The sequence below is a fragment of the Bombina bombina genome, chromosome 8, assembly GCF_027579735.1.
Source record: "Bombina bombina isolate aBomBom1 chromosome 8, aBomBom1.pri, whole genome shotgun sequence".
Lineage (NCBI taxonomy): Eukaryota > Metazoa > Chordata > Amphibia > Anura > Bombinatoridae > Bombina > Bombina bombina.
This window is the reverse complement of record NC_069506.1, coordinates 285,321,031-285,343,041: the sequence shown is the minus strand read 5'-3', so window position 1 is coordinate 285,343,041 and position 22,011 is coordinate 285,321,031.

Here is a 22,011-nt window from a genome sequence, read left to right as displayed (position 1 = left end):
TTAAGACACGATGAGTCCATGGATCATCTCAATAACTAATGGGATATTCACCTCCTGGTCAGCAGGAGGAGGCAAAGAGCACCACAGCAGAGCTGTTAAATAGCTCCTCCCTTCCCTCCCACCCCAGTCATTCTCTTTGCCTACATTAGTGATAGGAAGAGGTAAAGTGAGATGTTAGATAAGATTCTTCAATCAAGAGTTTATTATTTTTAAAGTAGTACAAGATTGTGCTGCTTTGTTTTAGGGTGTAGCCGTATTCCATATCAGTCTCTACAGTAGAGCTTTGGTGGCTTTATAGCAATGGGAACTTGTATGACATAATTCTCACTGCGCCTCCCATACTAATGCTGCCCTTACCAAGAAAATCTGAGGGATATTTACTCAGGACTTTTGGTATATTACAGGTCCATAGGAGGGAGAGGACCTCTTAAACCTGGAACTGCCTTGCTGTCAGGCAGAAGATGAGGTAAGTGCTGACTTTCTTTCTGGGGAGTAGAAGTAAACTCAGAAGACGTTTAGACACTGTATTTTTTATTTAGACCTCATTAAATTTGACTCTTTATTAAGGGTTGCAAAGTTTATTTCTCCTAGGCGTTTTAGGGGATTCCTTGGACAGTTCAACGCATGGGGCTGTATGTGATACATTAGCTCTCCTCCCGGCGGTTGATTTAATAGCCGACCGGGACTTTGCAGATTGATATAGATATTACTGCAAGCTCAGTGTGAGGCTAACAGCTACTCAATACTTAAAATGTTGATGTGGGCTAGTGCTGCGGGCTCACTGTGGGGTGGTTCCATGTTTGTCCTGTGTGTCTGGGACTGACAGCGACCTAATATATTGCATGTTGCTGTGTGCTAATACTGCAGGCTCCATGTGTGGTTATTCCTTGTTTAGGCTGTATGTCTGGACTGGCTGCGGCTCAGCACTTTACAATTTTATATCGGCTAGTGCTTGCGAGTTCAGTGTGATGTTTTCACGTTTTGGACTGTGGATCTGACTAACCGTTACACGCTTGGAGGTTTGGGCAGTCTGTTGTTGTTCTCTCAGCGCCTTCACTTGTTAAACATTAATGGCGACCGAGATATGGCTTTTGGTAACGCCCACGATGGGCGGAGTTTTGGTGTGGCGCCAAGGTTGTTGCGCGCCACTGTACTATGCTTCCGTTATCGGAAGGAACAGAGGGGTCAGCGCAAAAGGCTTGAGTTTCTCTGACGTCAGAGCCAGACCCACAGACATGCGCACTAGACTGCTAGATACAACTCGCTGCACTATGTTACAATTGTTTTCCAGCAGCACCCTGAGCTTTAGTTTTGAGAGAATTGAGCATGCATAGAGCTTATTTAGAAAGTTTTATTTCTTGTTGCTACTTCTGCTCAGAGAGTGTCAGAGCTCTCGGCATTACAATATGGGTCCCCTTATCTTATTTTTCATTCGGATAGGGTCGTTTTCACACTAACTTAGGATTTCTTCCTAAGGTAGTTTCTGATCAGATCATTAATTAGGAGATTGTTGTTCTTTTATTGTGTCCTAATCTTTCTTCTCAGAAGGATGAACTTCTGTACAATTTGGACGTGGTACGTGCCTTAAAGTTTTACCTGCAGACGACTGAGGTCTGTCGTCAGTCTTTCTTTGTGGTTATCTTAGGTAAACGCACAGATCAGAAAGCTACGGCTACTTCTCTTTCTTTTTGAATGACGAGTATCTTAAAGGGACACTGTACCCAAAAAAATTCTTTTGTGATTCAGATTAAACATGAAATTTTAAGCAACTTTCTAATTTACTCCTATTATCAAATTTTCTTCATTCTCTTGGTATCTTTATTTGAAATGCTAGAATGTAAGTTTAGATGCCTGCCCATTTTTGGTGAACAACCTGGGTTATCCTTGCTGATTGGTGGATAAATTCATCCACCAATAAAAAAGTGCTGTCCAGAGTACTGAAACCAAAAAAAAAGCTTAAATGCCTTCTTTTTCAAATAATGATAGCAAGAGAACGAAGAAAAATTGATAATAGGAGTAAATTAGAAAGTTGCTTAAAATTGCATGCTCTTTCTGAATTACAAAAGAAAAAATTTGGGTTCCGTGTCCCTTTAAGTTTTGCATATGAGACTGCTGGATGTCAGCCTCCAGAGAGTGTTGTGGCTCGTTCCATGAGGGCTGTTGCTTTCTTATGGGCATTCCATAATGACGCTTCTGTGGAACAGATTTGCAAGACTGCAACCTTGTCCTCTTTTTTTTTTTTTCTTTTTTTCAATTTTTTTTTCAGGTTTCGCTACTTTGCCTCGGCTGAGGCAGCTTTTGGGTGAAGGGTTCTTCAAGCGGTGATGCCTTCCGTTTAGGTTCCCTGTCTTGTCCCTCCCGTATCACCTGTGTACTCTAGCTTTGGTATTGGATCCCATTAGTAATTGAGATGATCCGTGGACTCATCGTGTCTTAAAAAAGAAAAGAAAATTTATGCTTACCTGATAAATTTATTTCTTTTTTGACACAATGAGTCCACGGCCCGCCCTGTTCTTTTAGACAGGTTGTGGGTTATGTAAATTCCAGACACCCCTGCACCTTGGCTTTTCCTTTCTCTTCCTAACTTCGGTCGAATGACTGGAGTGGGAGGGAAGGGAGGAGCTATTTAACAGCTCTGCTGTGGTGCTCTTTGCCTCCTCCTGCTGACCAGGAGGTGAATATCCCATTAGTAATTGAGATGATCCGTGGACTCATCGTTTAAAAAAATAAATACTTTTATCAGGTAAATTGTTCTTGTGTTTAACTGCGTGTGTGCGCTTGGTTCTCCTTCACTAGCATGGAGCGTGCAGGCTGTTATTGTGTTTAACTGCATGTGTGCGCTTGGTTCTCCTTCACTTGCACAGAGGGCGCAGGCTGTTGTGTTTAACTGCGTGTGTGCACTTGGTTCTCCTTCACTATCACGGAGGGCGCAGGCTGTTGTTGTGTTTAACTGCGTGTGTGCGCTTGGTTCTCCTTCACTAGCACAGAGGGTGCAGGCTGTTGTTGTGTTTAACTGCGTGTGTGCGCTTGGTTCTCCTTCACTAGCACAGAGGGTGCAGGCTGTTGTTGTGTTTAACTGCGTGTGTGCGCTTGGTTCTCCTTCACTAGCACAGAGGGTGCAGGCTGTTCTTGTGTTTAACTGTGTATGTGCGCTTAGTGCGCGCTTGGTTCTCCTTCACTGAGTATAGTGCCCCAGTTATGTGCATGTTGCCTACCTACATATCTCTTCAACAAAGGAAGCATGTTTTTGTATCTTCTGCCTGAATCACAAAAGGAAAGTTTTAGTTTTAATCCAGAAGTTCTAGAATTTGAAGCCTAAACCCTGCTACATATCTGTCCCTAACTGTTCTCAGCTGTGATAAGGAACTGCAAACTGTCTACTCCAGTAACAAATCCCAATTTGCTCAACCAAATAATATAAGTGATCAGGGAATTTACCCATCAAAGTAGAAAACAGTGTTAATGCATTCAAAACGTTTTCACGTTCACCTAGAATGTTAATTTCTCCAACATTGGTGTGTCCGGTCCACGGCGTCATCCATTACTTGTGGTAATATTCTCTTCCCCAACAGGAAATTGCAAAGAGCACAGCAAAAGCTGTCCATATAGCCCCTCCTCAGGCTCCGCCCCCCCAGTCATTCTCTTTGCCGCTCTGAACAAGTAGCATCTCCACGGAGATGGTGAAGAGTATGTGGTGTTTAGTTGTAGTTTTTTATTCTTCTATCAAAAGTTTGTTATTTTGAAATAGTACTGGTATGTGCTATTTACTCTGAAACAGAAAGAGATGAAGAGTTCTGTTTAAAAGAGGAGTATGATTTTAGCAGCAGTAACTAAAATCAAATGCTGTTCCCACGCAGGACTGTTGAGCCCAGAGAACTTCAGTTGAGGGGAACAGTTTGCAGACTTTTCTGCTCAAGGTATGACTAGCCATTTTTCTAACAAGACTGTGTAATGCTGGAAGGCTGTCATTTTCCCTCATGGGGATCGGTAAGCCATTTTCTTAGACTCAGAAAGAATAAAGGGCTTATTATGGGCTATTAACTGGTGGACACTCTTAAGGGCTAAATCGATTGTTTATTTAAGTTATTATTTAAAGTTTGAAGTGGATTTCACACTTTTTATTATTTGGGGAACGTTTTTATCGCCAGGCACTAGTTAAGAGGAAAAGGCTCATACAGACATTGTTCTAGCCTTTCTCAGATCTCACGGGTGGGAGGTGAACGTAGAAAAGAGTTCCCTGTCTCAGTCGACAAGAGTTCCCTTTTTGGGAACAATAATAGATTCTTTAGAAATGAAGATCTTCTTGACAGAAGTCAGAAAGTTAAAGCTTCTAAACGCTTGTCAAGTTCTTCACTCTATTCTGCAGCCTTCCATAGCTCAGTGCATGGAAGTAGTAGGGTTGATGGTTGCAGCAATGGACATAGTTCCTTTTGCTCGAATTCATCTAAGACCATTACAACTGTGCATGCTCAAGCAGTGGAATGGGGACTATACAGACTTGTCTCCAAAGATTCAAGTAGACCAGATGACCAGAGACTCACTCCGTTGGTGGTTGTCCCAGGATCATCTGTCTCAGGGAATGAGTTTCCGCAGACCAGAGTGGGTCATTGTCATGACCGACGCCAGTCTATTAGGCTGGGGCGCGGTCTGGGATTCCCTGAAAGCTCAGGGTTTATGGTCTCGGGAAGAGTCTCTTCTCCCTATCAACATCCTGGAACTGAGAGCGATATTCAATGCTCTCCGGGCTTGGCCTCAACTAGTGATGGCCGGATTCATAAGATTCCAGTCAGACAACATGACGACTGTAGCTTACATCAACCATCAGGGGGGAACAAGGAGTTCCTTGGCAATGAGAGAGGTATCCAAAATCATCAAATGGGCGGAGGATCACTCCTGCCACCTATCTGCAATCCACATCCCAGGAGTAGACAACTGGGAGGCGGATTATCTGAGTCGTCAGACTTTCCATCCGGGGGAGTAGGAACTCCACCTGGAGGTGTTTGCCCAGTTGACTCAATTATGGGGCATTCCAGACATGGATCTGATGGCGTCCCGTCAGAACTTCAAGGTTCCCTGCTATGGGTCCAGATCCAGGGATCCCAAGGCGACTCTAGTGGATGCATTAGTGGCGCCTTGGTCATTCAACCTAGCTTATGCGTTTCCACCGTTCCCTCTCCTTCCCAGGCTTGTAGCCAGGATCAAACAGGAGAAGGCCTCTGTGATTCTGATAGCTCCTGCGTGGCCGCACAGGACTTGGTATGCAGACCTGGTGAATATGTCATCGGCTCCACCATGGAAGCTACCTTTGAGACGGGATCTTCTAGTACAAGGTCCATTCGAACATCCAAATCTAGTTTCTCTGCAGCTGACTGCTTGGAAATTGAACGTTTGATTTTATCCAAGCGTGGGTTTTCAGACTCAGTGATAGATACTCTGGTCCAAGCCAGAAAACCGGTGACTAGAAAGATTTACCATAAAATATGGAAAAGATATATCTGTTAGTGTGAATCTAAGGGATTCTCCTGGAGTAAGATTAAAATTCCTAAGATCCTCTCCTTTCTCCAAGAAGGTTTGGATAAGGGATTGTCAGCGAGTTCTCTAAAAGGACTGATTTCTGCTTTATCTGTCTTGTTACACAAACGACTGGCAGCTGTGCCAGATGTACAAGCTTTTGTACAGGCTTTGGTCAGAATCAAGCCTGTTTACAGACCCTTGACTCCTCCTTGGAGTCTAAATTTAGTTCTTTCAGTTCTTCAAGGGGTTCCGTTTGAACCCTTACATTCCATAGATATCAAGTTACTATCTTGGAAGGTTCTTTTTTTGGTTGCTATTTCTTCTGCAAGAAGAGTTTCGGAATTATCTGCTTTGCAGTGTAATACACCCTATCTGGTGTTCCATTCAGATAAGGTCGTTTTGCGGACTAAGCCTGGTTTTCTTCCGAAGGTTGTTTCCAACAGGAATATTAACCAGGAAATAGTTGTTCCTTCTCTGTGTCCGAATCCAGTTTCAAATAAGGAACGTTTGTTACACAATTTAGATGTAGTTCGCGCTTTAAAGTTCTATTTAGAAGCAACTAAGGATTTTAGACAAACCTCATCTTTGTTTGTTGTTTACTCTGGTAAGAGGAGAGGGCAGAAAGCTACTGCTACCTCTCTTTCTTTTTGGCCAGACGGCAGCCTCCAGAACGAATTACAGCTCATTCTACTAGAGCTGTGGCTTCCACATGGGCTTTCAAGAACGAGGCTTCTGTTGATCAGATATGTAAGGCAGCGACTTGGTTTTCTCTGCACACTTTTGCCAAATTTTACAAATTTGATACTTTTGCTTCTTCGGAGGCTGTTTTTGGGAGAAAGGTTTTGCAAGCCGTGGTGCCTTCTGTTTAGGTAACCTGATTTGCTCCCTCCCTTCATCCGTGTCCTAAAGCTTTGGTATTGGTTCCCACAAGTAATGGACGACGCCGTGGACCGGACACACCAATGTTGGAGAAAACAGAATTTATGCTTACCTGATAAATTACTTTCTCCAACGGTGTGTCCGGTCCACGGCCCGCCCTGGTTTTTTAATCAGGTTTGAAAAATTTCTTTCTCTATATACTACAGTCACCACGGCACCCTATAGTTTCTCCTTTTTTCTCCTAACCGTCGGTCGAATGACTGGGGGGCGGAACCTGAGGAGGGGCTATATGGACAGCTTTTGCTGTGCTCTTTGCCATTTCCTGTTGGGGAAGAGAATATTCCCACAAGTAATGGATGACGCTGTGGACCGGACACACCGTTGGAGAAAGTAATTTATCAGGTAAGCATAAATTCTGTTTTATTGTAAGACTGCAAACAAATATTGTAATTACAAGGGGTTTTTATGTCCCTTTTAAGTGGCAAATGTACAAATAGTAGTCATTCTTAAGAATATGGGGATTGTGTGTGACCCTCAGTAACACCAACAGTTCTGACTGTACTCATGCAAAGGCTAGAAAGTACCTTTTAATATCAAGAAATCAAATAAATCATAATGCTATGGAACTCCTGTCCCAAAGAGCTTACAGTCTAATATGACATGGGGAAGGTTTGCCAACATATAAGGCTGGATGGAGAAGTGCACATGAAAGGCATTGATTGTCCTTAAAGGGATTTCATTTTGTTTCATTTCTATATAAATCCGGCGGCAGAAAGAGCCAAACCCCTCAAACTGCAGCAATATTCAGCATTTAATAGTTTGGGAACCAATATATCCGCATGCCTACTGATCACCTTATCAGGCCGATTATTCAGGCTGTGTGCCATTGAACAAACTTGTAAGAAAGCTGCTTGGTACTCTCTGCATACTTTTTACTAAATTTTACCATTTTGTCACTTGTCTCTCTGAGGCTGCTTTTGGTAGGAAAATTCTACAGGCTGCAGCGCTTGTTTAGTACCCGCCTTAACTATTTTTCCGCCTTATTTTGTGGTTGTCCTGTGGATTTCACAGCTTGGGTATAGGATCCCACATGTGGTGGCTCATAGACTCTCACCATCTTATGAAAAGAAGAACAATTTCGGCAACGCTAAACTTTTTCTGGTAAACGTGCTTTACCGTGGACTTGTAATATCAAGTCACGCACTAATGTTAGCGCCGTCCAGCCATATTGTCTCTCACAATGGAATGCATTCAGTAGAGGGTGAAGTTACTAATGGTGTTCCTCAAGGGTAACATATTCACCAGAAAAGGGCCACAGGGGAAACTATGTCTGTTTGCAGATGATACAAAAATGTGTTAATGTGCTGGGGGGGTGGACCAAATGAGAAGTGATAAAATTAGAGTTCTGGACAAATGACTGGGATTTAAAGTTTAACACAACAAAGTTCAAAATTATGCATTTAGGGGGAAAAATCCAAATGTTAATTACAGACTTAATAACTGACTGTTACGAAAGAGGAACGTGATTTAGGAATTATTTCACATTAATTTGAAATTTGGTAAACAATGTTGTATTGCAGTAGACATGTGCGTTTCGTTTTAGACAAATTCGGACAAATTTTGGCCGATTTGGATGCATCCGAATTTCCGAATCAGCACATCCCGAAAAATTATAAAAATGAATACATTTGTTTCCGAATTTTCAGATCCATTATTCATATTCGGAATTTTTCATTGTTCCTAAACCGCAGTTCCCCGACACTAACTCTAAGTCTATAATAAAGGTATTAATCCCTAAACCACCGTTCCCCGACATCGCCGACACTAGCTAAACCTATTAACCTCTAAACCTCTGACAAACTTAAAGGGACAGTCAACACCCAGGAAAACTTTATCCCATACCTTAGATCCACAAAAAAAGATGCGCCTGCACCGCATCCCATCTTCAATACCACTAACGTTATATGTCTAATCATCAAAAGCCCATACAGTTTCCAGCGGTAGATATGGCCGCCAAACTCCTCCCCCTCCTCCTCCATCCCCTTCTTGTTTTAATTGAATCCTCGTTCACAGGGACGCTGTTCTATTGCTCATGCGCATTATAATTTTAATCCGCTCGCTATTAGGAATAGAAAGTGTCTCCGTGAACGAGTGTAAAGAATCTAGCTGAGGATTTTATTCTGATTGGCGGATGACTTTAAGAAGAATTTTACACACTAATGAGGGAAAGACCCTCGGGACAGACTGCACTAATAGCACTCTTAGCCGGGACTTGTGAGAGAGATGCTTACAACGAATAAAATATAACTTTTATTTATACAAAATTAAAATTAGGGCCCAATGTGAAAAACACATTAAAAACAACTAAGGATCTGCTGACCTGTATCCTATGGATAATGTGATATGCCTTTGAAGTATTATAAATGTATACAGGAATACACAGATGCGGTTAATATTACCTATAGCCACCTGCTTACAAGAGCTGTGTGGAGATAGATAATAAATAATAACAACAGACAACACTACCAATTATTGCTGTGGTTGAGAAATGAAAATGTGTGCATACAGGGTCAGGTTTATTAATTTGTTGTGCTTACATGTATGTAAGATATGCTTGGATACCACCAGTAATAGAGATTTTCAACAAAGAAAAGGTTGTTATAGCTGCCATCAATCTGTTGAAATATTATGATATTAAAGGGACAGTCTACACCAAAACAATTCTTATTTAAAAAGATAGATAATCCCTTTATTACCCATTCCCCGTTTTTGCATAACCAACACAGTTATATTAATATGCTTTTTACCTCTGTGATTACCTTTTATCTAAGCCTTTGCAGACAGCCTCCTTAGCTAAGTGCCTTTGACAGACATGCAGTGTAGTCAATCAGTGAAGACTCCTAAATAACTTCACGGGAGTGAGCACAATGTTATCTATATGACACATGTGAACTAACCCAGTCTAACTGTGAAAAACTTTCAAAATGCTCTGAGCTAGGAGGCGGTTTTCAACTGTTTAGAAATCAGTTTGAGCCTAGCTAGGTTTAGCTTTTCAAAAATACTACCAAGGGAACAAAGCAAATTTGATGATAAAAGTAAATTGGTAAGTTGTTTAAAATTGCATACCCTATCTGAATCATAAAAGTTTAGTTTTGACGTTACTGTCCCTTTAAGTAGATTAATTTATATCTGCTAAATGGTAACAACTAGTCACAGATTCAAAGACAATTTGAATACCTTCCTTTGTGTATTCCCCAGATCTATTGTTTGGTACTTGATAGTAGTATTAGTTAGCGTTTAGTTCGCCTCCATATCATATAGTGTAAGTACTCGTATACAAGTTTTATAGCCTGCTTCCCCTTTGGAAGCTATGTTAGATTGGAGATACATTTCTGCAGCCTAATGTACTAACTGCAGTCAAGGCTGGAATTACTATTAAATTGGATACTAAATATCAGTGTGCTTATTATGTGGTAAAATAGTTTCTTTACCTCATTGAGTATCACTTATTATTGTGTAACATAACATATGCTTGTCTATATGTAAGTCACGATTTAGAATAGTATAATCATTAATGCTACCGAGGTATTTTTCAATACATGGGAGAACAGTGAAATTGCTAAATACTCGTATGCTACTTGTTTTGTCTAGACTGCGAGTTATAAATACATTAGCCGTAATGGTGTAAGAGTTAATACCTGCTGATTGAACAAGGACTAGAGTACATATAGAATATCCAGTCAGGTTGCTTTAAGAAGAAGCCTCCTACGTAACGGTGGGGGGAGTGTGGCGGCCATATCGACCACTGAAAACTGTATGTTCTTTCGAAGATTAGACACATAACGTTGGTGGTATTGAAGATGGGATGCGGTGCAGGCGCATTTTTTTTTTGTGGATCTAAGGTATGGGATAAAGGTTTCCTGGGTGTTGACTGTCCCTTTACCCTATTAACCCCTAAACCACACACCTCCACATCGCTGACACAAACTAAACCTATTTTGCTGGGGTCTGAGTGTTTGCAGAACATTCCATCTTTCTAAGCTCCCATCTCTATAAGTGACATCTTAAGTGGCAGCATTAAGAATTAAACAAGATTTGAACAAGATTTGAAGAAGATTTGAGGCAAGCTAAATATTTTCTTTTCAAAAACAATCTTTTGTACTTAACATTCTGCAATGTTTTCAGGACTGCTTTTCCTTTTAACAGTCTCATGTCTATTCCTCAAGAATGCTCACATGCTCATACCTTACCCTTCTCCACATGCAGATTATATAGGTCCCTCTCTCCTTACCTTAGCTCTCATGAACTACTTTCGATTTTAAAATCTATGTCACTAAACTGCACCACCTCACAGAAATACTCCCACTGCTATAAATCTCATTCTCACCTACTCTTACTTTCCATCTTGCTGCTATTAGCATCAGGCGACATCTCTCCAAATCCTGGGCCTACCCTCATTCCCACCATTACCCAATCACACACTCCTTATAGAAACTTTAATAAAAGCAACACACATAACCTCATTTCCATAAAATGCATCCCATAAGCACACACTCATTTAACTTGCGCACTATGGAACTCTCACTCTGTCTGCAACAAACTTACAACCATTCATGACCTGTTTATATCAAATGCTTTCACCCTTTTAGCAATTACCGAAACCTGGCTATCGTCTTCCAACACCATTTCCACTGCTGCTCTCACACATGGTCTTCACTTTAGCCATAACCCTAGGCCAGGTGAGAAACGTGGCTGTGTTGGGATCCTGCTCTCCCCCTCCTGCACTTATCCAATCCCATCTCTCTCCTTCTCCTCCTTTGAATTCCACTGTATTCACCTGTTCTCCCCCCTTCTCCCTCAAAGTGGCAGTCATCTATCGCCCTCCTGGACTGACCTCCCAATTCCTTGACAACTTTGCCACCTGGCTTCCTCACTTTCTCCCTACAAATATACCAACCGTAATTCTTGGGGACTTCAACATTCCCATTGACAACCCGTCTGCCCCTGCTGCCTCTAAACTTCTTTCACTCACATCCTTCTTCGGTCTCTCACAATCCACCCTACTCACCATGATGGACACTCCATCGACCTGGTATTTTCCTACCTCTGCTCTATATCTGACCTCACCTTTCACCCTTTTCCCACTTCAGACCATCACCTGGTCACCTATAATATTAATGCAACAGCCAAACCCACTTCTCCATCCTGCCCCCGCACCTGTAGAAATCTACATGCTGTGGATCTACTCCAATTTTCAAAAATCATTCAAGATCTCCTCCCTCACACTTCCACTATAACCTGTCCTGATCTTGCTACAGCCCACTATAACAAAACTCTCTCCTCTGCACTAGACACACTTGCCCCTCCCCAACTGCGCAAAACATGCCGTCAGTTGCAACCCTGGCAATCTCAGCAAACACGCTATTTGCAAAAATGCTCCCATACTGCTGAGCGTGTCTGGAGAAAAATTCACTCTGAACCTGATTTCACACACTAAGTTTATTTCTTTTACAAGATATGACGAGTCCATGGATTTCATCCTTGTGGGATTAAACCTCCTGTTAGCAGGAAGTGGCAAAGAGCACCACAGCAGAGCTGTATATATAGCTCCTCCCTTCCCTCCCCCCCAGTCATTCTCTTTGCCTGTGTTAGTGATAGGAAGAGGTAAAGTGAGGTGTTAGTTTAGATTCTTCAATCAAGAAGTTTTTTTATTTTAAAATGGTGCCAGTGAGTACTATTTTTCTCAGGGCTAAATCGTCAGTCACTTAATCCTAAGAGGAGTGGAGACATCTTATTTTTCTGCCCTGATGTTGATGATCTTAGCAAACATTATCTAATATCCATACTGGTTCCCACAGAGCAGCTGAAGGTAGTGTAAAGAAAAATCTTCAGTGTGGAGAACGATGTCATGCTACAAGCAGCATTGAGGTATGTTCAGTCATTTGTTTCTGGGGAGACTTGATACATCAGAACAGGCTGACAATATCCCTAGCTGGGGAGGGGTAATCAGTATGCACTATAGGAAAATGGTGTACCTGGAATTCCCTGTTATTTTGATTATTTAATAGTGTGCTGGTATGTCACTTTAAATGTATTATGTGGACTGACGCTGGGAGATGCGGTTAGACTTTCGTTATATGTTTTGCACTGACAGGCGCTTATTGCTCAGAGTGTGTATGTTGTGGGGCACATGGCTGATATATGGAGGACCGACATGTTTTTTTTTTCTTTCTCTCTATCCATGCGGGTCTCGGTAGGCTAGGCGTTACGCCCACGGTGGGTGGGGCCGAATTTCACGTGCTCAGACGCGCAGTGTGTTTTCCGGATCGGTAGCAAGATCCTGAGGCTCCGGTGGGGCCTAGCTCTGTTTGTAAATCGTAGAGGACAGAGAGCCTCAGATCATTCCTTCAGTGTGATATGGTGGCAGGTAGGCGCCACAGCAGAGCTGTGGCGAGGTGCAGGGGCCAAATTGTATAATATATCGATGTATATGATAAATCTGACAAAGTTAATATAATTTGATATATAATATATCCTAACAAGTGGTGCAATATAGTTAAGCTAATTTGAGCACATAGGGGCAATTTGTATTGCTGAAAACGTCTTTTTGTCTAATAACAGAAAAATTGTTGCGCTTTTATTATTTAAAGGCGCAGTACACTTTTTGGTTCAATATTTTTTAATATGTGTTTTGACTTCAGAGTACAATATATCAAGTAAAGAACGACTATTATTGTTATTGCTAGTCTGTTTAACATGTCTGAACTTGAGGAAACTACTTGTTCTATGTGTTTAGATGCCACTGTGGAATCCCCTCTTACTTTTTGTCCCTCATGTACTGAAAGGGCCTTACAATGTAAAGAGCAGATTTTATTTAAGGAAAGGTGTGTCTAAGGATGATTCTCAGTCTGAGGAGAATCAGGGTATGCTGCCAAATTCTTCCCAAGCGTCACAACCTTTAACGCCCACCCAAGCGACTCCAGGTTCTTCAACCGCGTCTACTTCATTTACTCTGCAGGATATGGCTGCAGTTATGTCATCTACCCTTACAGAGGTATTATCTAAGTTGCCAGTGTTACAGGGCAAACGTTGCAGGACAGAAGTCAATTTGAATATTGAGTCCTCTGATGCTTTGTTGGCCATTTCCGATGTACCCTCACAGGGATCTGCTATGGGGGTCAGGGAACTTCTGTCTGAGGGGGAACTTTCCGATTCGGGAAGTGTGTTACCTCAGATGGATTCAGACGTCATGTCCTTTAGATTTAAGCTTGAACACCTCCGCCTGTTACTTCCTGAGGTTTTAGCGACTCTTGATGACTGTGAAATGACAGAGAAATTGTGTAAAATGGACAAATACTTAGAGGTACCTGTTTACACTGATGTTTTTCCGGTTCCTAAGAGAATTTCAGAGATTATTAAGAGGGAATGGGACAGACCGGGTATCCCGTTCTCACCTTCTCCTAATTTTAAGAAAATGTATCCAATATCTGACACTGTTCGGGACTCTTGGCACACAGTCCCTAAGGTGGAGGGAGCTATATCTACCCTGGCTAAGCGTACAACTATTCCTATTGAGGACAGTTGTGCTTTCAAAGACCCTATGGATAAGAAATTGGAGGGTCTCCTAAAAAGTTATTTATTCATCAGGGTTTCCTTTTACAGCCGACGACCTGTATTGTACCAGTTACCACTGCGGCGGCCTTCTGGTTTGATCCCTTAGAAGAGTCTCTTAAGACTGAGACTCCTTTAGAGGATATTTTAGATAGAATTAAGGCTCTTAAGCTGGCTAATTCTTTTATTACAGATGCCGCCTTTCAGATTGCCAAATTGGCAGCTAAGAATGCCGGATTTGCCATTTTAGCGCGTAGAGCGTTATGGTTAAAATCATGGTCTGCTGATGTGTCAAAGCTTTTGGCTATTCCTTTCAAAGGAAAAATCCTATTCGGACCTGACTTGAAAGAAATAATTTCTGACATTACGGGAGGTAAGGGTCATCTCCTACCTAATTTTCGTTCCTTTCGGAACTTTAAAGGAGTCCCCTCTTCTTCCGCCAAACAGGAAGGGAATTTTGCTCAGGCCAAGTCAGTCTGGAGACCCAACCAGGCTTGGAACAAGGGTAAACAACCCAAGAAGCCCGCTGCTGCTACCAAGACAGCATGAAGGGGCAGCCCCCGATCCGGGACCGGATCTAGTAGGGGGCAGACTTTCTCTCTTTGCCCAGGCTTGGGTAAGAGATGTTCAGGATCCTTGGACACTGGAAATCGTGTCAGAAGGAGGGTATGACTGGAATTCAAAAATTCTCTCCCAAGGGGGAGGTTTCTTCTTTCATGATTGTCTGTAGACCAGATAAAAAGAGAGGCGTTCTTACGTTGTGTAAAAGACCTCTCAACTATGGGAGTAATTCCTCCCGTTCCAATACTGGAACAGGGGCAGGGGTTTTACTCAAATCTTTTCGTAGTCCCCAAAAAAGAGGGCACGTTTCAACCTATTTTAGATGTGAAAAGTCTAAAGTTTCTCAGAGTCCCATCCTTCAAGATGGAGACTATTCGAACAATTCTACCATTGATCAAGGAGGGTCAATATATGACTACCGTAGACTTGAAGGATGCATATCTTCATATTCCTATCCACAAGGATCATCACCAGTTCCTAAGGTTTCCCTTTCTGGACAAACATTTTCAGTTTGTGGCTCTTCCCTTCGGGTTGGCCACAGCACCCAGGATCTTCACAAAGGTTCTAGGGTCACTTCTGGTGGTTCTCAGGCTGCGGCACATTGCAGTGGCACCTTATCTGGACGATATTCTGATCCAGGCGTCGTCTCACCATCTGGCAAAGTCTCATACAGACATGGTTCTGTCCTTTCTGAGGACTCACGGGTGGAAGGTGAATCTGGAAAAGAGTTCATTAATTCCACAGACAAGGGTTCCCTTCTTGGGAACTCTAATAGATTCCATATCTATGAATTTTCTTTACGGAGGTCAGAAAGTTAAAGATTCTGAATACATGCCAAGCTCTTCAGTCCAATCCTCGGCCATCAGTGGCTCAGTGCATGGAGGTAATTGGATTGATGGTGGCGGCAATGGACATCATTCCGTTTGCTCGTTTTCATCTCAGACCGCTACAACTGAGCATGCTCAGGCAGTGGAATGGAGATTATGCAAAGTCGTCTCCTCAGATAGATCTGGATCAGGAGACAAGAGACTCTCTTCTTTGGTGGTTGTCGCTGGATCATCTGTCCCAAGGGACGTGCTTCCGCAGACCCTCATGGGTGATAGTGACAACGGACGCCAGCCTACTGGGTTGGGGTGCAGTCTGGAATTCCCTGAGGGCTCAGGGTGTGTGGACTCAGTCGGAGTCTTTTCTTTCAATCATTATTCTGGAATTGAGAGCAATATTCAATGCGCTTCAGGCGTGGCCTCAGTTGGCTTCGGCCAAATTCATCTGCTTTCAGTCGGACAACATCACGACTGTAGCTTACATCAATCATCAGGGAGGAACAAGGAGTTGCATAACGATGACAGAAGTATCCAAGATAATTCAGTGGGCAGAGGCTCACTCTTGCTATCTGTCAGCAATTTACATCCCAGGAGTGGACAACTGGGAAGCGGATTTTTTAAGCAGACAGACGTTTCATCCGGGGGAGTGGGAACTCCATCCGGAGGTCTTTGCCACTCTGATCCTCAGATGGGGCAGACCGGAATTGGATCTGATGGCGTCTCGTCAGAATGCCAAGCTCCCAAGATACGGATCCAGGTCAAGGGATCCTCAGGCCGAACTGATAGATGCCTTGGCATTGCCTTGGTCGTTCAACCTAGCTTATGTGTTTCCACCGTTTACTCTCCTTCCCCGGGTGATTGCTCGGATCAAACAGGAGAGGGCTTCAGTAATTCTAATCGCGCCTGCGTGGCCTCGCAGGACTTGGTATGCCGATCTAGTGGACATGTCATCTCTGCCGCCGTGGAAGCTTCCATCGAGGCAGGACCTTCTCATTCAGGGACCCTTCCAACATCCGAATCTAGTTTCTCTGCAACTGACTGCTTGGAGATTGAACGCTTGATTTTATCTAAGCGGGGGTTCTCCGATTCGGTCATTGATACTTTAATTCAGGCATGTAAGCCTGTTACTAGAAAGATCTACCATAAAATATGGCGTAAATATCTTTATTGGTGCGAATCCAAGGGCTACTCATGGAGTAGAGTTAGGATTCCCAGGATTCTGTCTTTTCTCCAAGAAGGATTGGAGAAAGGGTTATCAGCAAGTTCATTTTAATACACAAACGTTTGGCAGATGTTCAGTCTTTTTGTCAGACTCTGACCAGAATCAAGCCTGTGTTTATACCAATTGCTTCACCCTGGAGTTTGAATTTAGTTCTTAATGTTCTTCAAGGGGTTCCGTTTGAACCCATGCATTCCATAGATGTTGCTGTTATCTTGGAAGGTTTTATTTTTGGTTGCTATTTCTTCTGCTCGTAGAGTTTCTGTGCTTTTAGTGTTACAATGTGACCAGCCTTATCTTATCTTCCATTCTGATAAGGTGGTTTTACGTACCAAACCTGGTTTCCTTCCTAAGGTTGTTTCTAATAAAAATATTAATCAGGAAATTGTTGTTCCTTCTTTATGTCCTAACCCTTCTTCTAAGAAGGAGCGTCTGTTGCATAACTTTGACGTGGTCCGTGCCCTGAAGTTTTACTTGCAGGTGACTAAGGAATTTCGTCAATCATCTTCATTATTTGTTGTTTTTTTCTGGAAAGCGTAGGGGCAAGAAAGCTACGGCTACCTCTCTTTCTTTTTGGCTGAAGAGTATCATCCGTCTGGCATATGAGACTGCGGGACAGCAGCCTCCTGAAAGGATTACGGCTCATTCTACCAGGGCTGTGGCTTCCTCATGGGCATTTAAAAACGATGCTTTTGTTGAACAGATTTGCAAGGCTGCAACTTGGTTGCCTCTTCACACTTTTGCTTCTTCTGAAGCTGTTTTTGGGAGACAGGTTCTTCAAGCAGTGGTGCCTTCTGTTTAGTTTCTTATCTTGTCCCTCCATTTCATCCGTGTCCTGTAGCTTTGGTATTGTATCCCACAAGTAAGGATGAAATCCGTGGACTCGTCATATCTTGTAAAAGAAAAGGAAATTTATGCTTACCTGATAAATGTATTTATTTTACGATATGACGAGTCCACGGCCTACCCTGTCATTTCTAAGACAGGTATGTACTTATTTTTATTAAACTTCAGTCACCTCTGCACCTTTGGCTTTTCCTTTCTCTTCCTAACTTTGGTTGAGTGACTGGAGGAGGAGGGAAGGGAGGAGCTATATATACAGCTCTGCTGTGGTGCTCTTTGCCACTTCTTGCTAACAGGAGGTTTTATCCCACAAGTAAGGATGAAATCCGTGGACTCGTCATATCATAAAAGAAATAAATTTATCAGGTAAGCATAAATTTCCTTTTTTCGTTCATACACTTCTGCCCTTCACTTAGCCAAGCAAACCTACTTCTCTCATATCTACTCTTTCCTCAAACCCTAAACAACTCTTCTCCACCTTTTAACTCTCTCCTCTACCCACCTGCTCCACCCCCCCATCTGTCTTGAGTGCTCAAGACCTGGCAGATTACTTTTTAAACAAAACACGTACTATCAGAAGCAACATCCCAACACCAACCTGCAATATTCCAACAGGCCCAGTTACTCCCTCTTCCTCCCTCTGCATCTTCCATCAAGCCACTGAGAATAAAGTTTCTTCCTTACTATCTTCCTCACGCCTCACTACCTGCCCTCTCGACCCTATCCCTTCTCATCTACCCTCTCTGTCTTCCACCCTCACTCCTCCTCTTACCCACATCTTCAACCTATCTCTCTCTACCGGCTCATTCCCATCTTCTTTCAAAACGCAAAAGTCACTCCCATACTCAAAAAAAAAAAAAAAACCCTCCCTCGACTCTAATTCTCCTGAAAGCTACCGCCCCATATCACTGCTTCCACTAACATCAAAACACCTGGAAAAACTAGTTTATAATCACCTAACCCACTTCCTGTCCAACTTCTTGCTTGACTGCCTGCAATCCGGATTTCGCCCCAAACACTCAACTGAGACTGCCCTTACTAAGGTTAATAACGATCTTCTCTCTGCTAAAAATATTGGCCACTACTCAATACCGATGAAAGTTAGAGTCCGCAGATGCAGGGAGTGTCGTCTCTGAGAAACCATCCAGACTCACAGCTTCTTGGCAATCAGCGTTAACGAGTTTCACTGCCTGCCTTTATTCACTCAAGTCCATGTCAGAGAGCGATGCTACTATCTGTGACACTTGAAGGGCCGTGTTCCTGTTCCATGGCGTAGATTCCGGTAAGATCGTTTCATTTTATTTCAATATGTAATGTAATGTTATGAAAGAAGTTAGGGTCCCAGTGGGACTCCTTTTTTCTTATGGAATCAAGGGTTAATACCTCCTGTGGGGGTTATTGAACAGGGGGGACTTTAATCATGTTTGTTATGTGATTCTGTCTGCTAATGTGTAGTAATGCTCGGGTTTAGGGCTATTCGGAACATAATGCCCTTATCAGACTGCGCGGTCCTTCTGGACCGGCGCACTTTTTTGTTAAGCTTACACGGTGCACCACGTGACCGGGTGTGGTCACGTATTTCCATTTCTGTACCCTGACCACGTGACGACAGAAAGTGTCTGTTTGTTGGTTGTCTGGTTCACAGGAGGTGGTGAGTGCCCCAGCCATTGGGGGTGTAAGGTGCTGTTTAGTTTTTGTCCATATTGCAATCTCCAAAGTTATGGAGGATTCTGACTTTTTTAGAGACGGACATCTCCGACTCGGAGTATACGTCTTGTGAGGAGTATGAAATGGCCAGGGTTATCCATGCCCATCAGTTATGCACTGATTGCCGTGCTAGAGTACTCTCTTCCCCCAATTCAGGGAGCGTAAAGTGTGTTGAGCCATCCGCCCCTGAGGATTTCATGTCAAGTGAGGTGTGTGCCCCAGAACTTTTTCACTACGCAAGCAGGTGTCCCTATGGCCGTTACTCCTCCTGAAGGCGGCTTGTTTCCTCCAGAGGTTACATCACGGTTCTGCATGGCCATATCTATGGCACTGGCGCATTTATATCTCCCAATGGAAGTATTTCTAAGATACTGTCCATGTTCTGTTAACCAGGGTCCGTCGAGCATGAGATCGCCTGAGTCAGTTCGACCTTCTGGGGAAGCAATGGCCTCTGAGGCTTCAGGGGCCCCTCCATCAGGGCTGGAGTTGTCCATCGATTCGGCGAAGGAACATTTTGCCTTCTGTTATAGACTGGCACGCCTTTTTGTACTACTAAGGCATATTTTGGCGGTGGTGGAGGATTCCGGTCCTCCTGGATCAAGGGATCCTTAGTCTTCTGTGCCGGAGTGCAAATTGGGTTAGACGTATGGGGATGAAGCCAATCTCCTTCACGTCTCTGTCTTCTTTTCTTTTAAGGATCTGTTCCAGTTCTGAATTTAGGAGATTGGGGAGTCTAATCAGCTAGTCCCGTTGGGCATTCACCCGCGGGTGCTGCCTTCATTTTATTTGATCCTGTTACGATGTGTTTAATTTGTTTTACGAAGCTTATGTTTGTTATAGTTTCCGTTTGGGAACGTTTCCTCTCTGAAACTGATACTTGCGATTTTGTGGTCGCGTGGGCACTTCCTCGGAAGTTGCGCAGTACTTTATAATGCATAGTTATGTTTATAGTTATAGTAACAAAAAAGTGACCGCACCACCTAATAAATGCTCAGGCATGGGATAGAGTCTGGTCCGTGACTCAATAATAATATAATACTAAATAATCCCAGCCAATGAGTCTTAGCAATTTTTTCAGCAAATAATTTTAATGGTTTCACACTATGTCATTATCAATCTGACATTACTTAGAAAACCGTTGGAGAAGACCAAAGATACACCAAAGATACACTCATTAAAATCCACACAAACCCCATGGTGTGAAACCATTAAAATTCTTTGCTGAAAAAATTGCTAAGACTCATTGGCTGGGATTATTTAGTATTATGTTTATAGTTATGTTATCGATTCCTTCTATGTTTTCTTGGATGCTCCTCTCCCTCTCTGTCGCCGGTCACGCTGTGGCGCGAATCCTACGCCTATTTAAGTGATCCTAGTATGATCTATCACTGCCCAAGTATAGGTGTTACTTTATGTGCTCCTGGGTGTGATAGATCGTACTATTCTTACTGCCTTATTGATTATTGCTGATGAACTCTGCCTGTCTGACTACTCTGCCTCTTAACCCCTAAAATTGCTGGATTGATATACTGCTGCCTCTTTGTTTCCGAACCCTGCCTACCTGACCATTCTAGTGGTGTGCCCTTGGACTGCTTTATTGTTGCCAAATCCTGCCTGCCTGACCATTCTACTGGTTTGCCCTTGGACCGCTCTGCCGTTGTCGCTGGGGACTGCCCTGCCTGTGGTGAGTACCACCTTCCTCGTCTTACTAACTTTCTCTGCTCTGGAATATTCCCTATCTTTCCGGCTTGATGCCGGGATAACAAGACTACTGGCCGAGTTCGGTCTGATAGAGGAATATCTCATGAGCATTACATTATACTTGGGCCATGAAGCCAGATGAGGTGGCACAAGCTGTGTATCTTCAGGGACAGATGTTGGGAACCCATACCACACAGTTGCAGAATATGGATTCCAAGCTAGAGGCTATTAATGCACAAGACTCCTTACTAGTTGCAGTGAGGGATGCCGCTCCTGTTATTACACCACCACCTACTCCTAGTACTGTGACTTCTTCCTCTGCTTCTGGAAGTATACCCCTGATACCATTGCCTGATAAGTATGAAGGTGCTACTAATTTCTGGGGCTTCCTAAACCAAGGCTGCACTTCCGCAATGATCCTCACACCTTTCAGTCTCATCAGTCAAGGGTCACCTTTATCATTTCCTTGCAGAAATACAAGGGTGCAAGCCTGGATCTCTCCCCTTGTGGAACAGAATGCTACACTCCTGCATGATGCTGATGAGTTTATTTCTGCTTTATCTTCTGTGTTTGGGGCTTCTGGCCGTACCTCTGCTGTGGAATATTCTCTCCTGGATCTCTGCCAGGGCAATAGAACTGTGGCACAATTTGCCATCAAGTTTCGCACTTTGGCAGTTGAAACCACTTGGGATGGCAGTGCTCTCAAGGCAGCCTTTAGCAGGGGTCTGCATGAACGCATCAAAGATGAATTCACTTATCGTGATATTCCTTCTTCTTTGGATGACTTTATAACGCTTTGTATCAGTCTGGACTCTCGCTTTCAGGAAAGACAAGCAGAGAGAGACAGAACAAGGAGGGTCCTTCCCTCCCGTCCTCCTGTTCGCCCAGTTTCGGCAGCATCCGCTACCCCTTCAGCAGCTCCAGTTACCTCAGTGGAGGAACCCATGGATATCTCCTCCTTCAAACCTTCAGAGTCTGAAAGACAGAGAAGGAGGAGACTGAGACTATGCTTTTACTGTGGATCTAACTCCCACCAACTAAAGGACTGTGACATTCGACCGGGAAAAGCCAATGCTTAGGGGATAACACAGGGGTACCTCTAAGCATGATTTCTACTAAATCCCCTCACTCCTGTCGGATCATGGTACCTGT